The 20,797-nt window shown below is 38.6% G+C and overlaps 1 protein-coding gene across 1 annotated transcript in view; it reads right to left on the bottom strand.

Annotated features, from left to right (window-relative positions):
• rxfp1 (relaxin family peptide receptor 1) overlaps window positions 1-20,797 on the bottom strand; it is an 82,995-nt gene that overhangs the window by 51,009 nt on the left and 11,189 nt on the right. The gene's annotated exons all lie outside the window — the stretch shown is intronic.

Genomic DNA, 20,797 nt, shown 5'->3' with positions numbered 1-20,797 from the left:
GAGCAAATGCTTTTCAGTTTTCATTAATATGTCATGATTTGTACGTAAACACGGACATCTATATTCCATAATTTTCTGCACAAATATGTCCATTTGCATAGCTCAACCATATTCACAATACTGAAACTTACATATTTGTGAATTTGCAAGTTTGCATTTTTGGATCTTCACCTATTTGTGTGGATACTTTTAAGACTGTTCTACTGTCTGTAAATCGCCAAGGAATCCACAAATGCCAGATGCATTACGCTGGCCAGAACAAAATATAAAACTTCTGGTTTGGATGTTCAGCCCTCAAAATAAGTGAGAACACAACACAATGATAAAAACATAGATTTAATCCAATTTCTCTTTAGTTTTAGTAAAATGGTGGTTCACAGATACAAATTGCTCTGCATTTATTTGTAAAAATGTATTGTCTGACATAATATTTCTGTGTCATGTGCCATTTGTTTTTTTTCATTCATTCATTCATTCATTCAAACCTTTATTTAAACTCGAAGAACCATTGAGGTTGCCCTCATTTATAATGATGTCGAGTTACAGACAAGTTAAAAGTTAAAAATAAATAGGACAAGACATAGATGAGAATAAAGAAAATCAATTAAAACAGTTACACATTGAGGCAGGGAGGTTTGTGATCATGGTTTTAAATTGTCCATAGGTTAGTAGAGTATTGATTTTTAGTGTGTTGAAGATCATTCCAAGATTTTTTTTTTTGCCGCCTTATGAGTTTGATCTCCATATTGTTCCATTGTACAGTATGTGATGTCCTTGCTGTGCAACGGCCGAATTAGGCACAGAAATCAAATAACAAATCTCAACACAGGGGAGAATATAAAAGCACAACAAAAAGTCAAATAAGTTAAAAAGATAAAATTACTAGCATCTCCAACCCAAACCTATATCTCCAGGTCTAGATGTAGTATCTTTCTCTTATCTCTGCTCCTTTAGATAGATAGTACTGTATAGCACATATCTAACCAGACAAATGAAATACTGTATTCAGTAACAATGTGAAATGCACTGATTGTTGTTGGCACTTTATATCTATATATCATAATTCCTACAAAAGCATGTTTAGTATAACTTTCACCATCAAGATGCCATTTCAGTCATGGAAAGCAAAAGAACCAAAGTTTTATTCTTCATTGTATTGGTCTTCTATGCAGTTCTCTTTTAAAATAACAGATTATTTGTGGTCCTTTGAAGTTGTTGGATGGAAGCAATCTGTTCTTCCTGGTTCTAATTAGCCGTGTCCATCAGGGAATTTACAAACACCTAAAATAGTTTCGGTTTTTACAATTACTCACAGTTGACGCCCAATCTGGTGTGATATAAAACTTTGAAGAGAAAAGTCAATATTCTAGTTTGATAAACCGTGGAAATGAAATATTTGAATTTTCTGAGACGCTTTGAACTTTGGCTTCGAAGGCAGATTGATCTGGGACTCATTTTATTATCATGCGTAATGATGATAGACATAACTCATAAAGCACAAACAGACCGATGCTCAATCAAACGAATGGTTGAAAATTGAATGCGTCATTGCAGTTCTGGGAGGAACAGCCACAATGATAGTTTTCTTAGACAGGCAAAAAGAAAGGGGGTGTGTGGGGGTGGGTGTGGGTGTGTGTGTGTGTGTGTGGGGGGGGGTGATGGGGGGGCGTACACAAACATTCAGCTTTCTATCTAAAATTAGCTTGAGCAAAAGGCAAACCCCAACCTTAAAGATCCAGTTTAATGATTTCAACTCAGTCAGGAAAAGTTTGATGTTGATTTCTAACACAGTGAGCATATTTATTTATTTTGTTTTCAGTTTTTAGATTAGATGGCACAAAACTTGTAGGACTGAGTGAGAGCGTAACTGTCCTTATTATTGTGCCTTCCACTGCAGGCCAATATTTCTGTCTTTAGGGAACAAATATCCAGGAACTTCAGCACCCAGCAACTACGGAGGCACAACAGAGATTTTGGCTAGTTTGGCAAGTAGCTGGCTGACTGACAGACTATGTAACACCTGAATAACTTTGTAAAGTATGTGAATAAAGTGTGTGTCTGCATTTTCCACAGTTATAATAATTTGGGTAACTTTAAATTAACAGGTCCTTTTTTTTTTTGTTTAAACTTTTTATCGAGGAATATAGAGTAAAAAAAAAAGACATTCCTGCTATGTGAGACTTTTTCCAATTTTCACAACAATTTACAGTTTTCAGAGTAATTGCATAATTGCCCTCATTTCTAAACAGGTCCTTTGTTAAATTATACCATGAAATTGAGAAATGCAGTTCTCACTGCACTGGAACTTTAACATTGCTTTCTGGTGGAAAAATCCAGTTTGTGAAAACCTACTGCCTCCATAGCCCATGGGCTGAAGACTGAGGCGGCAATGGGACTGACAGGTTGTAACAGAGGAACAGGAACACATTTCCCATGTTTACCCAGCTCTGTATGGTTTTACAGCATAAACAGCTGCCTTCACAATCTCTGGGAACGTTGTGGTGTAAACCATGTGAATTTACTCATGCACTTACATGCACACAGCCACACACACCTGCATGTATGAACACAGTATTTGCAGATGGAATGGGATCCATGAATTCATTTTATCCTGCTGATAATACACCCGCTATCTATCAGTGTCCTAAAAAGGCTAGACTTTAACTTTATACACTCCACATCTCCAAAAACATTACAAATATATGATCCCAAACAACAGAGCTGCGCCACACTGCTCCTGCACAGCATTCTGAACACACATCAGTCCTGAATTACAATGACACAGTAGAACAGTGTTTTGTTGTCTTCTGGACCCAGAGCCCTGCTGGTTTTCATTCTGGCGATCAAATTAAAAGGCTGATTCTCATCTGGGATGCAAAGTGAAAGCAATTAACTGCAATTAACTACCTAGTAGGACAGAAAACCAGGAGTACTCTGAATCCCAAAAACCAGGATTGAAAACCACTGCGGGAGGATGTGTGACCCATTGATGCCTTATCACAGTGGTTCTCAGTCCTGGTCCCCGGGACTTCCAAGTCGGCTGCTAAACAGCGTTACATTCATGTGCTATTATATCGGGTTGTAGATTAAGAACAACCGCACATTCAGCTCCACATAAGGATTTAATGACCAACGTTTGGCTGAGACTGGCCTTAGTTAAGACCAGTCTCATTTTGTCAGGAAATCATACCCAGAAGACAAACAATAAACAAATACAGGCATCCTGCAGCTTAACAAGCTAGTTTGACAAACTTCATTCAAACAAATGTTGGGTTAGTCTGGCTGACTACAAACCTGCAAAAAAAGGAGCATCTATGTGTTTCCTTACTGTTGACTGACAAAACATTTTTCACCTTGTTGAGAAAGGAATTTTCTCAGTTTCTGACTTAATAATCTGACTTTGGAGGGCGTTTGTGTGAAATTTCCAAGTAGGAAATTAGTTTTTCAGATTTAACTGATAGCACATGAACACACAATTAGCATACTGCTGGTTTTCTATCCTACCAGCTACTTGATTACAATTAATTGCATTCACCTGGCTTCCTAGCAATCAAATCAGCAAAGCAAAGCAAATCAGTTCCTGATTAGTGAAAACCAGCAGGGCTGTGGGTCCAGAGGACCAGGACTGAGGCCTTGTCCACACTAATCCGGGTAAATTTGAAAACGGCATTTCCATCCACACTAGCGTTTCCAGGCCGTTTTCTAAAAGTTTCCCATCCACACTGATACGCAAAAAAGATCGTAAAACCACTCTATTGGGCATGCGCAAGCGCAAGACCCATGACCTTTATGTTGTTACCACTGTTTACGAAAGTGTTGTCATGGCTGCAGTAGCAGTGCCCTAAGCACCAACAAGATGTCCAAATCACCACAAAAGACAGACAAAAGCAAGCCAGACTTCTTTGTCTGGACAGACGTCGAAGTTGAGCTGCTTTTGACGAACAACAATCCACTTTGGAGAGCGTTTTCAGAAAGCTCCGTTTTTGGTGGTTGAAAACGCCGTCTTAGTGTGGATGGAAGGCCAAAACGGAGAAATAAAGATGCTTTCAAATTTACCCGGATTAGTGCGGACAAGGCCTGAGAACCACTGCCTTATCTGCATGCCCTGCACCTTTCTAAGATCAGTTCCTAATCTGTGGGTATCACACTAGGACACAGCACAAAAGAAATGGATGAGAAAAACAGCATGAAAGAACAGGTACGCATCAAGTTCAATTGGGAAGAAGGCTATTCCATATGCAGAATGCTCTGTAGCAGAGAGATAGGCCACAGTAGGATGTAACTCACTGTGCAGGGGATTTGCACAACCCAACCAACTGCTCCATAAATTCCATCCCATAAAATTGGAGAGGAGAGGGCTTATCTGCCAGGGGAGAGTGGGAGTACTTAAATCTCTGATAGACCAAGACATTTCAAACCCTAATCTGCGAACAGCCGTTGCTTCTCCATGCAGATGTACTGTGCAATTCTTATTTTAGTACATGCAACTTGGAGGAGAAAGTATTTGCGAATGCAATACTGAAACAAAGTGAAAGGCAAACTGCAACAGTTGGGTGGGTCACTTCTGTCAGTATGTCATGTCAATTCGTTCATAAAATCGTTCATCCACTTTTTCTCACTAATTCATTTGAGTCTCATTTCATGGAAACTAAATGATCAATACAGTAATATTGTGTTTTATCGTATTCCAAATGAGCTTGAATGAAACGGTGTTAAACCATGGAAACTAAAATGGTATCGGCAATGTACAATAGATCTCTAACCTGTACTGTTTTCCTTATAATTCACTGAAGCCGGTGCCCTCTAAAAGGAATAACCCGTTTGGATTTCTTAAGCCTGGCTTGACGTCACACTGGCAAACCATTAGTGACCCACTGGGCCTAAGGTTTGGCACAAAAATGTCTTGAACAAATGGAAAGTGTGACTCAATAATATGGACTCCAAGACCTCATGTTTTTTCTTTTAGAAGTTGTTCTAAGAGTTCATATTAAGTGGTTTAGAATAGAAACAGACTACAAAATATTTTCTTAAATTTGACATCAATTAAAAAGGAATGCCACTTAATTAAAGAGTTCTATCTTTGTTATCGATGAATGACTTGATAGGCTTTGTTTGAGCTTTTAGATTTAGGATTTAATTGGTTCATGAATAATAATAATAATAATAATAACGATGTGACTTTCATATAGCAATTTTCTTAAATTTACAAAGTGCTGTAAATTAAAAGGAACAAAACATCAACACTGTGCAATAACAATGGGAAGACTTGCACTGCTAATTAGCAATATTGCAACTACAACGTAATGAAAGTAAAAAGCAGTTATCAATAAAAGGCAAGTTTCTAAAAATGGGTTTCATGAGTTAAGATGACTCATAACAGTAAAAGTAGCCCACACTGTGCTTCACGTTCATGCCAGCAATGATTTTGTGAGAGTATAGGGATTTTTTCAATCTGTGTATACTTGTCGATTAAGATTTTCATTTGACACTGCAGTATCATCTTAGATTAAGAAGAGAAGATTCAATGTAAGGTCATGATTTAAAGACTCATTGTATAAGGTTTCCATCAAGTGCAATCAGTGACTGCAACATTCAAACTGAATCATGAATCTGACAGAATCAAAATTAATAAGGACAATCAAGGACTAAAATAAGTTTTGTTTTTGTTTTTTTGCATCAATGGCATTGCTTTGTTTTGCAGTGGTAGAAAAAAAGCACCATATTAATTAAGCGACAATAGTACTGATTTCAATTAAAATATTATATGAATATGTCATGTTAAATGATGTTGCTCTGTGGCTCTTGCATCAAAAAAGTGCATGTTATTGTCACACACCAGCGCCCTTCAACTGATTAGCGTCTTCACAACTGTATACAATGTAATTGTCAAGTAGCATTTCATTTATTTTACGAAGCTGAAAACGCACACTTCAATTGCCATATTACACACAGTGTAATTTGGAATTTGTTTCTTCGCATATCCTATTGAGTGACTTTGGCAGGGATGTACAGGCTGCAGCCTCGATCCAATCTGTGAATTTACAAGATGGTAGATTTATGTATAATTTATGTATTTAGCTCATGTTCCTCCAGTGAACGAGCAGACAGGGGTTCATCTTGCTCACAGGACACGTGGCGCTTGCTGGGATCAAACCTATAACCTTTTGGTGATGAGATCTTTAACCACTAGACCATTCTGCCACCCTGTTATTCAACAGTGCTATCCTCACCGTAACTCAATGTGAAGTGCACTCTCCTCAGCACTTCCCTGGGCAATAATTAATTCAATAGTATTTCACCCTCATCCTCCTGATGCCTGAGTCTTTTGGCTTTGACACCCAACAAACATTTTGACGTAGATGTTGATGTGACAGCCTCCATTAACCAACAAAATGGAAGTTGGGATTACATCTGCTGTCGTCCATAGCTGCTAACTGCACTGTTTTCTGAAATTGGGACTGAAATATATTTATGATATTGTTTCAAAACATTTTCCAAAGTTAGTTTAATTTGAATTTTTACCATACGATAATATTATACTGTGAAAATGTTGTACTTGTTTGGGTTGAAGTTGCATATCATTAAAAACCCACAGGCTTGGACCTGGCCACCTCCTGCATGTTGCTGTCCTCAATGCTTGCTGGGCATGAGTAAGATTAATTCATGTTTTCCAAGCGCCTTGTTTGGGTTCTATATGGTTATTTTTTATAATGTGTTTATAGGCCATTACTTTAGTTTGAGCCTTGTGAAATATTTCTTGCAGAAGGGCTATTTCATTATAAGTAACACATTCCCACAGCTACCATCAATCCTATACAGTAGATTACTTAAAGGCACCTCTGAGGGTGGAAAAACAAAACAAAAGATGGCTGGGAAAATAACACAGATTAATCAAAAACAGGATACTAATAAATTTACTTCACAAGGCCTGTAGAAAGGCTTATAATTTTAGTAGTAGTAGTGGTAATAGTTGAAGTAGTATTACATTATTGATCCCACAGCGGGAAATTTGTTCATCATTATTGAAACATGACAAGTGGTTCAATACACCATCAGGACATCACACAGACAGACTGGAACACATACAAAGTAACATAATAACTTATAATAATTAAAGCTTTCATAATAACGATCAGTACCTATACTGCTGGGAACCCATGCTGAGAAGATGAGTCAGGTACGACTCCATTGTGTTCGTTGCAAAGCGCCATCGCACCAAGAACAAACAACTGCTTCAGCCTCTCTATACATTCTTTGAAGTGTAAACATATTGCTGAAAAAGCTCCTGCGTTACATCAGTATATTATGAAGTCAGTGAGCAAATATTGTCCAGGGCGATAGAAACTTTAGCCTTGAATTTCTCACTATACCGTTTGTCCAGTGACTCAAGATTATTGCTAGAGGAACAGATGTCCCGGCTTTTATTGGTAATGTTTCCCAGCTTGTTGTCATGCATTTTTGATTCCCCTTGAGGTCATGGCTGAGGGAAGAAGTACAGCGTTGATTGTGTTTTTCTATAGACCTGTAATCGGATTTTTGTTGATGGTTGACTGTTTTATCTGGCATAATACCCCAGAGGAAGACTTATCCACTTAGCCTACTGTCATGCTCAGCATAAAAGTCTTGTTCAGCATCTCAGGCTTTGTCCCCTTAACAGCCACCTCTCTTGTTTGTTTGTTTTTTCTTCACTGAAATTCAGACGGTTATTCTCGCACCATCAGACAAAAGCCTGGCTCACATCCTCTTATGCGAAATTTTTCCACTCTAATACTGCTGACATTTGGAGTATCATCTCAGAAGTTTTGCATTTTACTTATGAATGTAATGATATGCATGCAATTTGGGGAATGCTTTTACACGAACCACGTTACAGTATCGTGAATGCAAACATTGAGTGTGGCTGGAATTGAGCCCCTAACAATGGCATATGCTACCCACTGAGTTTTCCAGGACCATGATTATGTTTGACATCACCCTCATACAAAGTAAGCATCAAATTCATTTTTTTGAGGGTCAGCTGTATTAGTTGTCCCCCACCAAAGGGGGGACTATGGCTCGGTCTCCGTCCGTTAGTTCATTCGTTCGTTAGTTTGTTAGTCACACTGTAACGTTGACTTTGTGCCGCTAGGAGACGGCATTGACAATGAATGGGGACTCAGTGGTAAAGCAGGTCATACAGTTAAAGCTATCATACAATGTGGGGGACAATGAATGGGGACTCAGTGGTAAAGCAGGTCATACAGTTAAAGCTATCATACAATGTGGGGGACAATGAATGGGGACTCAGTGGTAAAGCAATACAGTTAAAGTTATCATAGGTAACATAATAGTCTACATACGCTACACACTTGGAGACATCAGACTGGGTTGATGTGTTGAAGTGAGAGTCAATGGAGAATTTTTGGGCAAACCTCTACCTACAAGACACTGTAGTTATTGTACAGTTGTTGGACTGTTGTACTGTTATTGCACTCATCACTGCACTACCACTGTGCCGTCAGTGTTGACTACTTATATCATATTACCACTTACCTACTGTGCAATACCATATATCACTTATCATTTAGCATTTATATTATTCATAACACTCACGCTCCTTGTGTTGTATGTTATATTGTATATTGTATTATAAATTGTATTGTAGTGTACATTGTGTAATGTACGGATTGTATTTATCGCGTACTGTAGTTCTTATATTTTGTACTGTATTAAGTAAAAACAGGACAATTACAGTTACTACATTTCAAGATATAACTTGTAAGCCTAATTCTGAGGAGAGTAGGCAACAGAAATATATGGTCAATCTGTCCTTTCATTGTCCCATACCAAAATGCTTATACAATTTCACTCATATTTCAAGTACACTCAGCAATCACTGACTGACCCAAGGGTGGAACTACATCACTGGTGGGGGACAACATGTTTACCATTTGCTTGTTTAGATTTGATCTCATCTACCATTCAACCAATCAATCAATCAATTTATTGAAGTGCAGAATCACCATGAAGCATGGTCCCAATACACTTTACAATTAAAAGAATACATAGGACAAGACATACAACAAGCAAATAAAATAGTTAATATTAAATGGATGTTTGAATATTAAAATAAAACAACCACATTAAAAACATCAAAGTTAAAAGGGTGTTTGAATATAAATAATAAAAATTAAAATAAAACAACCACATTAAAAACATCAACATTAAAAGGATGTTTGAAAAGGTGATGGACCCGACTAAGTTGTAATTCTAGGGTAGGCTGTAATGAAGCGAATAAAGGTGGGTTTTCAGTCTTGATTTAAAGATTTCAACTGAGCTTTCTTCTTTTTTTGTTAGCTGAGGGAATGACCAGGAGACCAGCATTGAGAGAGCGAAGAGGGCATGCCGGTATATATGGTATAATTAGCTCAGATAAGTAAGGTGGTGCAAGTCCATGCAAGGCCTTATAAGTTAAAAGAAGAACCTTGTGTGTCACATATTGAGACCTGACCCAGCTGACCTGAGTGTGGGCTGAGATGTAAATCATTGAGCTTCCTGGCCAGCAGGTCAGGTTTTATGCACTAGATGAATGCACAAAAAAAATCCCCTACCTGCTGTTTTTGTCATAGGCGCAGCTTGAAATATCAGCATAACTCTTCATTATCGACAGGCACTGGTTTAATACCCTGAAGCTGTCGAGTATAAACTTATTATAACAGAGAGGCCTATATTATTCAAAAGTGCATTACATTTAATAAAACAGAATGGAATAATTTGGCATCGTGCCAGCCAAACATTCTCAAAAACACGTCTTTCTTTCCAAAATTGCCCACACCAGGCGTTCACTGCCTGAATTTTAAACGCCATGCACTTTGAGGGCCGTATCTACCGAGAGGAGTGTTACTGAAGTCTGTAGAAACATTACGAGATTCTCCAGTTTAGCGGTTGAGAGAGGAGAGAGACAGGAGCATCCAATATGGATTTCTACACAAGGTGTTTTAGAGCTCCAAGTAATCTTTGGTCCATGAATCAAGTACAATATTGGTGAAAACCTTTCAGCATACTCAAACTCAGTATATCCTGCACACTGACATCTATATTTTTTTTTTTAACAAAATCAATTCTTTGAACAATTTTAAAGTTCTACAATTATTATGACAAGAAAAACTTGTGAAGTGTAAATCACAATTAAATTTTTTATCAATATCTTTCAGCCCTACTCTGAGTTTCCAGTTAATTTTTCATTTCCTGCAAGCAGTGGAAAAAAATAACATTATTATTATTATATATGACTTGGCAATCTCTCATTTATTTTAATCTCATTCTCTGACAATTAATAGAAAGTAATTGTCAAATGGAACCCCCTCTCTCTCTTATTTATTATAATTCTCTTATTTTCTCTCTGCCTTTTGTGCCTTTGAACAAAAACCACAGCAGCGATGGCTTTCTCAGGGTGAGAAGTTAGGACCTGCTTCCTCTGGCCGTTAAATACCAGGCACAATTATGCACCTTTTGGTTTAGTAAATCAATGGGAGAAATCCATTTCAATAATCTTCTCCTGCATTTTTGCGCACTACCATTGCCACTCCTCAAAATCCATATTAACTGGATGCCAGTTGTCGACTCTATTCCACGCACAAAATGCTTATGCTACAGCTTAGTAGATCGGAATCAGCTCTTTTTACGCTTGCACTATGTTTTGAACAGCGATATCACTGCTCTTTTCATTGTAGATATTTAGGTGACAGTCTTATCTAGAGCGACTTCAGATGAATGCAATAGTAGAATAAGATTAACTTCAGCTCCCATAAATTGGATCCTGGATAACTGCAGGTCCAGTCAACAGTAGAATAAGCTAAAATTCCTGCATTGCCAACATTTAGGGATGGACGATTCCCCATTTTTTGGAGTTGATTCCGACTCCGACTCTGACTCCTTGTAATGGAATTGATGGAATCCATTCTAAATCGATTCCGATTCCAAATTAAAATCAACACAAAAATTGAAGTTTTACGCTGGTTGGCATTCAACAGTGAGCATTGAGTTTCTCCCTCCCCACTTGCTGTGAAATGGATCAGACCAAGGCAGTCGAACACAGATTAGTATAGATAGGCCTAAATCTGAATGAAACTGAAACAAATTAATTTAAATGAAACAGTTTCTACGATTCCAGAGTTTGGAGTCGACTCCGATTCCGTTTATTAGTAGAATCGATTCTCAGAATCGACGTGATGGAATGGAGAATCGACTCTTTTGGAGTTTTGGAGCTCTTTTGGACTCTCCATCCCTACCAACATTACAAGCAACCAACATAAGGAGCGTAAGGGTCAAAGCCACAGCGCTCAGACAATAGATTTGAATAGATAGAGTCTACTAGAATGATGAACAAGAGCTGCTTGGTGAAGATTTAAAAATAAAAACAAAGACAGGAGCCTTTTCAATGCAAGAAGACAGGGAGGATATGAGATAAATATGATTTCGTTCGTTCTGCTTGCGCAGCCTGTTGCATTCATGAACCATAGCCACTTCACTCCTCCAGTTGAACATTACCACTGTCAGAGCGAGTGATTTTCATTTCTTTTCATCACCTCATCTTATTATCCTGTAACCTGCATCTATTTTTGCTCTATAGTCAGGTGTGCCTCCACAGTCGCTGTTGTCATTAATTTCCACTGGAAAAAGCGATCTTCTTCTTCTTGTGCGGTGGTGGTTTTATTTATTTTGATACCCACATCTGGGGTTGAATTTAAGGATTTTGGATAGTAGATAATGTAATATTAAAGTTTAATGAGGCAGATTAGGGTCTATAATTTTATGCTACTTTATATTATGTATAAGAATAAGTTTGTGTAATATTTTATTATTACTAGTTCAGTATAAGAAATGTAATGTTCAAGATTAAAAAGATAAATCATGCTTTAAGATGATATAGGCTATAGGCTGAACACCACATAATGAGTTTACTTAGTTTATCTTCCAGTTCTACAAACATCCTTACTTTTTTTTTCTTTGTAATTTTTGGAGGGCGGTTTCTTTTCTGGAGGTGGTGACAGTGGTGGTACATTTGCAAAAAATCAATACATTTCATTTTGGGATGAGGTTTGTTAATAGTGCTGCTGTTAATGTTAGCTAGCTACTTCTGTCAGTGAGCTAAAGAGCTAAAGAGCTGCCTGCCTGTCAGTAACTCTGTGGCCTCAGCACTGAGTGTTCGCACTATGGCAGCTATTCTATACACCGTAACTAAGTGTTGGTGTAGATTCATGCATGGAATGAGAATCTGCTCAGTCTCACTCAGAAACTAGTCTAATGCTTCCTTTTCTGGACTCACTCGCCACAAAATTGCTCACAAAATCGATCATTTCATGCCCTGCCACATTTTTATCATTTGCGGAACTACTGCATGCTATTTGCTTCACGTTCGGGTTGAGAGGGTGAGTAAGTGTGGCCCTGCCATTCAAATTGAACATGCAGACCCCATAGCTAACAGTGTTACTGCTCATGCCTGTCCAGAAATGTTTTCCTACAACTGCTTTTTTTTTTTTTTTGCACCATTAGCTTGACATGATGATGAGGCTGTTTTGGCAGCAACTTCACTTCAAGGTGCCATTTGGAATGACTATAAGTGAGAAGATGTTTTGAAATGAATACTTGTTTAAATAGCAGAACATTTGCTTTTATACTCCTCAGCTGGCATCTAATATGTTGCTATAGCGATGAATGCAACTTAATATGTTCACTCCCACAGACTCATTTGAAATGGTTTTCATGCCACAGAGTTTTTGAATACACCATGCATGAGTGATGAGTCTTTAGTGGTGCTGAACTCTTAAGGTTTTCAGCTACATCTCCAACAAGGTGACCTGAAGGCCTTTTTTGTAAATGGGTTGCCAGGTGATCACAGGCTCGATCCCCACAACAGCCAATGTGTGTGATCAACAGCCAAGTTTCCTGTCGATTCGTCTTTGAGCAAGACATTGAAACTCTGCTCACTCACTGTAGGTTGCTCTGGATGAGAGCTAGCTGCATAAGTCGGTTAAAGGAAAAAATCCCCCTCAGATATTCTTCCAGTCTTAGATATCATCAATTTATGATGTTCAATGCATTCTAGGAGCTGTTTTGCGATGATGTGCTGTAATTTGCATTTGGTGTACCCAATTTTCCCTCAACGTGCTTCATCTACTTCTACTTCAGTTAGTGATATTCGTTTCTTAGAATGACTCCCAACAACCCCAGAGAAAGGGGTTGTCTGGTAATATTACAGTACTAAGAGAACAATGCCATGGTGTGCCATGCCCGGTTGTTCAAATTACAAAAAAAAACTGTCGAAGACGGCGTTGTATTTCACTCATTACCGACGACAGATCCACAAAGCTGCAAGCTGCAAGCTGCGGCTGCATTGCATTATGGTTTATTGAGTAGAAATTGCTATCTCTGTATCTCTGCTTTCTCTCCGTATGAATGATTGTTGAACATCCGTGCAAAATGGTGAGTCTAGAAAGACGCTCTTGGTCTTCGATTCTGAGGGACTGACAACAAAACCTGATGTTTACTGTTGGTGTGAATGATTTTCTGCAATCAAACTCCTTTGTAGCTGTGTTTTGTCGTCTACATGTGGCTAGTTATGGAAAAATACACCACCAAGCAACAAAATGGGCCCAGCAAAATACATCGGCAATAGTGTATAGTTTGTTTGTTTTTTTAAGTGTTTAAATACCTACAATATAAAATCGTGTAAATCAAAAGGAACTGTTTTTTTTCAATATATTCATATATGAATATATGTTTGTTGTGTGTTGGTACACTTATTATTAGGAAAGCAACGCCTGTGGCAGAGATTTGTTTGAGCATGTTGTCTCCCAAATTGTTACTACTGTAGCTACTGCTAGTAACATCACCACAAACAAGTAGGCAAAGGATAGCTATGTCCCTTGAAGAGAGAAATTCAATTTACAACCTTCAAGCTGCACTGGTGATTTGTTATCTCTCAAAATCTTGTGGACTTTTTTTTGTATAATCTAAAAAGATATTCTGCTTCAAAGCTAGGAAAATCACCTTTCATTCAACTGACTTTGACTCATCCGACCCCCTGCTGCTTTGAATGACTTTCAAAGAGATTTCTCTCAATTCTCATAATAGTTCTGAAAATCTGGATGGCAGAAATGGTCAGACCAGTGTCGATTTTCACACATGACAGTCTTCTTCATTTTGTCTTCCGCCGACATTACAGTAAGAAAAAAGATTTGCTCAACCAATGCTGCAGTACATCTGTGAAAACTTTCTCCCTGCTTGTGCTTCAGCTTCCAGGTCACTTGACTATTCATCAGTTGGAGGACTGCCAAATAACACAGTGAATATACAACAGCAGCCAAGGTAATCTGTTGTAACACTGCAGATAGAAAGCCACGTTGTCAGGAAAGGTCTTGGAGGTGTCAGGGGAAGAATTGAATGACCAAAAAAAAACACTTTTAAACTTCTAACTTCACGGTACTACAATAGAACATTTCAATTTCATCTTTTCAGCTGAATACCTTTTAAAAAAAAAAAAACTTTCAAAGGATAATGTATTTTCTGTCATTTCAAAGCAAAGAGTTTTCATTTTAACCTTTTCCAGATGTAAATTTGCCCTGTCTGCCAAAGTTGGATGAACTGTTTTTCAGTACATACTGTATCTATCCATATGTATGTTGGTATAAAAATATAAGGAGAGGCCAGAAACTGAACTTCAGGCTAAGTATCACTTACTCTTTCAAAATAAAGGATTTCACTTTTGTCCTGACAAAATGATAACATGCAATAGAACCCTAAATGTATTGGATTTCCAATAGATTTATCAATTTCTAAAGTTTCTTCTTAGTTTCTCCAATTAGGCCTACTTCACCGGTTCTCCTGGTTCCCCTACAATTCTTCTCTCCATAGTTACTGAGGACCCTCCACTCCAAAGTGTTTTTTTTCAATGTCAGTTGGCTGTTAAATCTATAATTAAAAGTGGTGAACTTTGCTAGGGAGTCGGCAAGAAGTAGAACATCAAACTACTGAGTTTTTGACAGGAAGAGGAAAGACTGCATGAGGAAGAGCAGGGGTGTCCACTTCACACAAAGCGAGAGAGAAGAGAAGGCCAAAAGGTGGAAACAGTAATCCCAGAAAAGTCCTCCTGTATTTTTTATTCTTCAACCAGTTGGATGTTAGACCTATGATTTCAAGGGGTGAACACTGCTTGTGCATTAGACTTGGCTTCTTTGTGGGGAAAAAATCGAATAAGCTGCTGTATGCTTCCTTGTTACCAGGGATGGAGCTTTGCCCTTGGGGGGGCCTAAGGGAGCAGGAAATTATATTAGGTCTATTAATATTATATTGAGGCCCATCCCAAATATAACATCCTTACAGTAACTGGACAAGGAAGTGTGTGTAGTCTATTTTAGGATTGCTGATATACAATATATATGGAAGAACTGAAAGGCATCGTATTAAGTTGTCTGGACAAGTTATTAAGTCATTTATGACGACTTAATAAGTTGTTCGGACGACTTAATAACATGTCCAAACGACTTATTAAGTCGTTCGAATGACTTAGTAACTTGTCCGAAGAGATAAACTTAGCCATTGGCTGCAAAAATTGTTTTTTCACCTTGCCTTTCAGGGCCTCCACAGATAAGATGATAGGTAAGACCCTGACATTTTCTATGCTGATATCAAAACAGGTTCAAACCTGCCATGAAAGCTGGGCCTACAGAAGAAAGACAATAGGTGATTTTGCATTGTTCAATGCAAAGTCTTTAAGAAAAAACACAGCTGTCAAAATGTAATCCTTTCTACCCTTAGCTTGGCAGACATTCCTGCAGGTAGGAGGGAGGGCAAATGCATACAAGATATTGCAATTTTCTATGTAATCCCTAATTCTCTTTTTAGCTGTCTTAACTGAACTAAATTCAACAACAAAACTAATTCTCAATTCATATTTAAATATATACATTTATTTTCAAGTGCGTTTGCAAATCAAATCTGACACTCTTTAAATTAAAGAGAATATTCCAATTCCCTTGCAACAGAGGAGAACAGAACATATCCTCAGACAGTGAACAGTTCAGACAACAGGAAATTGTCACTCAATTATAGTCAGTTATACATTTAACTGAATAAAACATTAAGTTAGCGTGTCGATATAAAGGCTGTGGTCTGACTAAAGTCTTATTTTCACCGTTGTGGAGTGACAGCTCGTTCACCACTGTTTTGACACTGAAACACTGCTACCTCTACTCCTTGACCCACAGTGCGCTCTGAAGGCTCTGTGGAGGTGGTGCTCAGAATAAACAAACAGGAGACTGGACAAAACCCTGATAACCAGCATTCCTGTCAGCTATGACAATGCCAGCAGTCAAACACATCCCACGTTTTAATAAGCACTCCTTCTCACTGTAGCCATTGTAGCTCTATGTATGCTTGTTAGGTCTAAACTCTTCACCAAATGCTTGCTGCTGACCACACGAGTCTTCAAGTTGGACAGAAGAAGCGTTTTGTGCTTCCTTACAACTCTGAGGCAGGATACTATTTTCAGAAGGAGTATAGTGACTCAGCCGTTGGTGTACTTTGCATAATTTTAAGCATTTAAATATCGCTAAAATGTTAGAATCAAGAGAGACCATTAAACTCCTCTGTGAAAAGCCCATAATCACAGAATGCTGCTTTCTCTCACTCCAGTGTTTTTAAAATCTGCTGTCTCAGTAAAACACCAAAATGTAGCTTGATGTACAGGTATCTCTCTCCCAGAGAGACGGAGCTAATTACAATTAAGCAATTTAGATTATGACTGGGTTGGTTAGAACAAATGTAACACTGAATCAGTGTGAAACTATGCATCAGTTCACCTCCTGGAGGTGACAGCTTCCTGAACATCTACAAAATCTGCATATCCACTCTCTGAAAGATGTATGCATTTAATCTTAACATTTATCCAGAGGGCATGAGGGGCTCAGTGTCTTGCTCAAGGATACTTGAGGATAAATGGAGTGACAGTCTGCCTCAAGAGGATTCAATGAGTGACCCTCAAACTTTAAGGCAAAAACTCTCACCACTGTGCAACCCAAAGGCAGGTGGAAAATCCAAAAGATCTCTGGACAGAGAAGTGGACATGAATACCCAACTTACTAGTGCAGAAAAGGTATAAAAGTTAACCTTGCTGTTGCTTGAAGTACATTTGTTCATCTCAGATCTCTCATTTCAAGCAATGTTTGCACATATCTGGTATACATCAAAAATCATGGAATCAAGCATCCCACAGTTCTTATTGTGGGGGACTCCATAATCAGACATGTTAGATCCAGGAGGGCGGTTACCCATTGGGGTGCCAAAGTGGATGACATCATTGTTGAACTGCCTAACCTACTATCAGAAAATCCCACTATAAAAAAGGTGGTCGTTCACGTGGGCACTAACGATATTCCTCGCCAGAGTTCGGAACTTTTGAAGTATGATTTTACCCGTCTTTTAAACATCCTGAAACGCAGTGGAAAAGACATCCACATCTCTGGCCCGATACCGACCTACGGCCGCGGCTGCGACCGTTTTAGTCATCTGTTTAGCCTCCACCACTGGCTTCAGTCCCAATGTTCCCATCTAAATATTGGTTTTATTGACAATTTTAATTTATTCTGGGAATCATCCACATTTTATAAGAGAGACGGTCTTCACCAAAACAAACACGGCTCACGCATGCTGGCTGCTAATGTGTTTTTTAGTATAATCGACCCGCCCCCTCCCCCCTCACCTGTAGGAAGTTCAGTCCCCAAATGAAGTCCCCAGGGGCCAAGTGTCTCTAGATTTTGTTCCTCTACATATTTTAGTAATTCTATAACGCTTGACTTATCAGGGACGACAGGACATAACTACCAGACACTAGCCCCTTCTCCTGTATTCATTAATTCATTATCTCACCCACCCCCTCCTGCTTGCCCAATATTTCATATACCTGTTCTCATCACTGGGAGACCAGCACATACAGATGGATGTACCCATTCCTACTCCTCACTCAATCAACCTGTCAATTATAATAATTTAATTGAAATTAGGCCGGTCGGTGAACAGACTGATCATCTTGCGGGAAAATAAACTTTGAAAAAGGGCAGGTGGCTAACAGCTTGAATTCCTTTTTTACTTCCACTGCTACAAGACTGGTTGAGAAATTACCTGCTCACTCAGGTAGATTTGATCAGAAACAAGTGCATATTTTTTACACATCCAAAGGCATACAGGCAGATTCTTTTAATTTGACTAGAGTTCCACAAACAATGTTCTTAAAAATATTATTGGATCTAAAACAGTCTAAAGCCACCGGCTTAGACAGCATTCCAGCAAGGTTTTTAAAGGATGCAGCCGATCAGATTTGTCCATATGTAACGCATATCATAAATCTGTCTATTGAGTTGGGCAAGGTGCCACAAGAGATGAAACATGCTAGGGTTGTGCCACTGTTTAAGAAGGGCAGTAAGGTAGAACCGGGGAACTACAGACCAGTCTTCATCTTAAGTGTGTTTTCTAAGGTGCTGGAAAAAATTATTCATGAGCAAATTAAGGATTATATCAATAAACACATTTTTTTTTTTGATTACCAATCAGGATTCAGAAAATCATATTTTACAGACACATGTCTACTCTACCTTACAGATTAAAAAAGAAACTGATCAGGGCAGATTTTGTGGTATGGTATTACTAGATCTTCAAAAGGCTTTTGATACAGGGGACCATAATATCTTATTATATAAGTTGAGGTCCATGGGATTCTCTGATGAGTCTCTTGACGGGATAAAGTCATATCTCTCAGATAGAGTACAGTTTGTTGATGTGAATGGGACTCTGTCTGAGGCAGGGGAGGTCGAATGTGGAGTAACACAGGGGAGTGCGCTGGGTCCACTTCTGTTCCTCCTTTACATCAATGACATGAGCTCAGCATGCACCTGTCAGCTTTTCTTATATGCCGATGATTCAGCATTAGTAGTCTCACATAAAGACAAAACCGTTGTTGAAAACATGCTAAGCTTGGAGCTGGAAAGCATTGGTTGTTGGTTGGCAGACAACAAATTGTCTTTACATCTGGGCAAAACTGAAGCAATTTTATTTGGCTCAAGACATAGAATCCAGAATTCTCCTGCTCTCAGAATCTCAGTTCAAGGGACTGAAATAACTGCCAAAGAGTCTGTGAATTATCTTGGCTGTAAGCTGGACAATGTAATGTCTGGTGAGAATATGGCACTACACGTTTTAGAAACAGTCCACAATAAAATAAAGTTTTTATCCCGGAAATCCAGGTTTTTAGATGTATCAACCATGAAGATATTGGCAAATGCTCTGGTCCAATGCAACTTTGATTATGCATGCACAAGCTGGTACAGTAGCATCTCTAAAAATCTATGCAATAGATTACAAACAGCCCAGAACAAGCTTATCAGAGCGGTACTGAAACTCCCCTTACGCACCCACCTGACGGCCCAACATTTTAAAGAGCTTGGGTGGCTCACTGTAGAGGATAGAGTGGCCATGTTGAAGTTGAGTCTGGTTCACAGTGTCATTTTTGACACTGCGTCCAATTATTTTAAAGGCTACTTCACACGAGTCAGTGACTCCCATAATTATAGGACCAGAGCCAGTGACACTGATGTGATAACCCATAGTTTTAGGACATTGATAGGAAAAATCACTTTTGCTTACTCTGGAACTGTTACTTGGAATGGTCTACCAGCATCAATAAAAACCACAGAATCAAAACAACAGCGATAATCTGCATTTGTATACAGGTGTTTTTTTTTTCTCTAATATATGCATTCTTATGTAATGTATGCATTGTTTATGTATTGTTCTTAAGAGGACCACAGTGAAATTAAATCGTTGACTGTTTTTATCCTCGATTGTTATTTAAATCGCACCGATACGCCGTTCTGGGAGTGAATTTGACGACGTAACGTGTGTTCCGGTTCTGAAAAAATAAATACAGAGCAGTACCAGTGGACGTACCTGTTTTAGGGGCTTAAACTTCTGGCTCGGTTCATTTTATGACCAACGTTTTCTGGCTGGGCGGTGTTTGGACCAATCACAGTGCTTAAAAACGGAAAACTGACAGGTTGTGTTGTGAAAATGTTGAGAATGAAGAAACTACACATTCTTTCCTATTTTCAACACAATGTAAGTGCTAAAACAATGTGTTCAAGTGAATTTAATTCGTTTCTATGAAGTAGCGCTGTTATGAGCGAAGCTAGGCTACTATATTTCTGCCTCTCCACCATGTTGACGTTCCAAAACAGTTATTTATAACTGTAACAATCCAATGTTTTACAAAAAGGTTTCTCAATATTAAACCATACCACCTAACTTTGGCAACAACAAAGACGCACGCACACAGTCACAGTCATTAAAAAAGCTCCAGCAAAGTCGAGTCGACCTGGTGACGCAGGAGTATACTTTGACATTGTGAGTTTGAGTCCAGCTAATGATCTTTACTGCTTGTAATCGTCTCTCTCTTTCTCTCTTTCAACTCCTGTCACTCTGCACTGTATTCTGTCTGTAAACTGTTGTATACTGAAGCAGAAAAAACAAGGCAACAGTACACATGTCGTCCCACACGACTGTTGCAATCCCCCTCATGACCAATCAGTAACAAATATGTTTTGGCCTGTAATTGTATCCCCTTGGGCCTTGAGTGGTGAGTTGCATAATTTCCCCAAGTTTTGTCAAAGTCTGATCAGTATCTCAGATAGTGCGTGTGACAGATGAACCAATGCATAAACGGACGGTGTGGTACTCCCCTTAGACTAATCAGTGTGACTTTGAAAAC

The sequence above is a fragment of the Centroberyx gerrardi genome, chromosome 16, assembly GCF_048128805.1.
Source record: "Centroberyx gerrardi isolate f3 chromosome 16, fCenGer3.hap1.cur.20231027, whole genome shotgun sequence".
Taxonomy (NCBI): Eukaryota; Metazoa; Chordata; class Actinopteri; order Beryciformes; family Berycidae; genus Centroberyx; species Centroberyx gerrardi.
The sequence above is the reverse complement of the archived record's forward strand: the minus strand, read 5'-3'. Positions and strand labels throughout refer to the sequence as shown.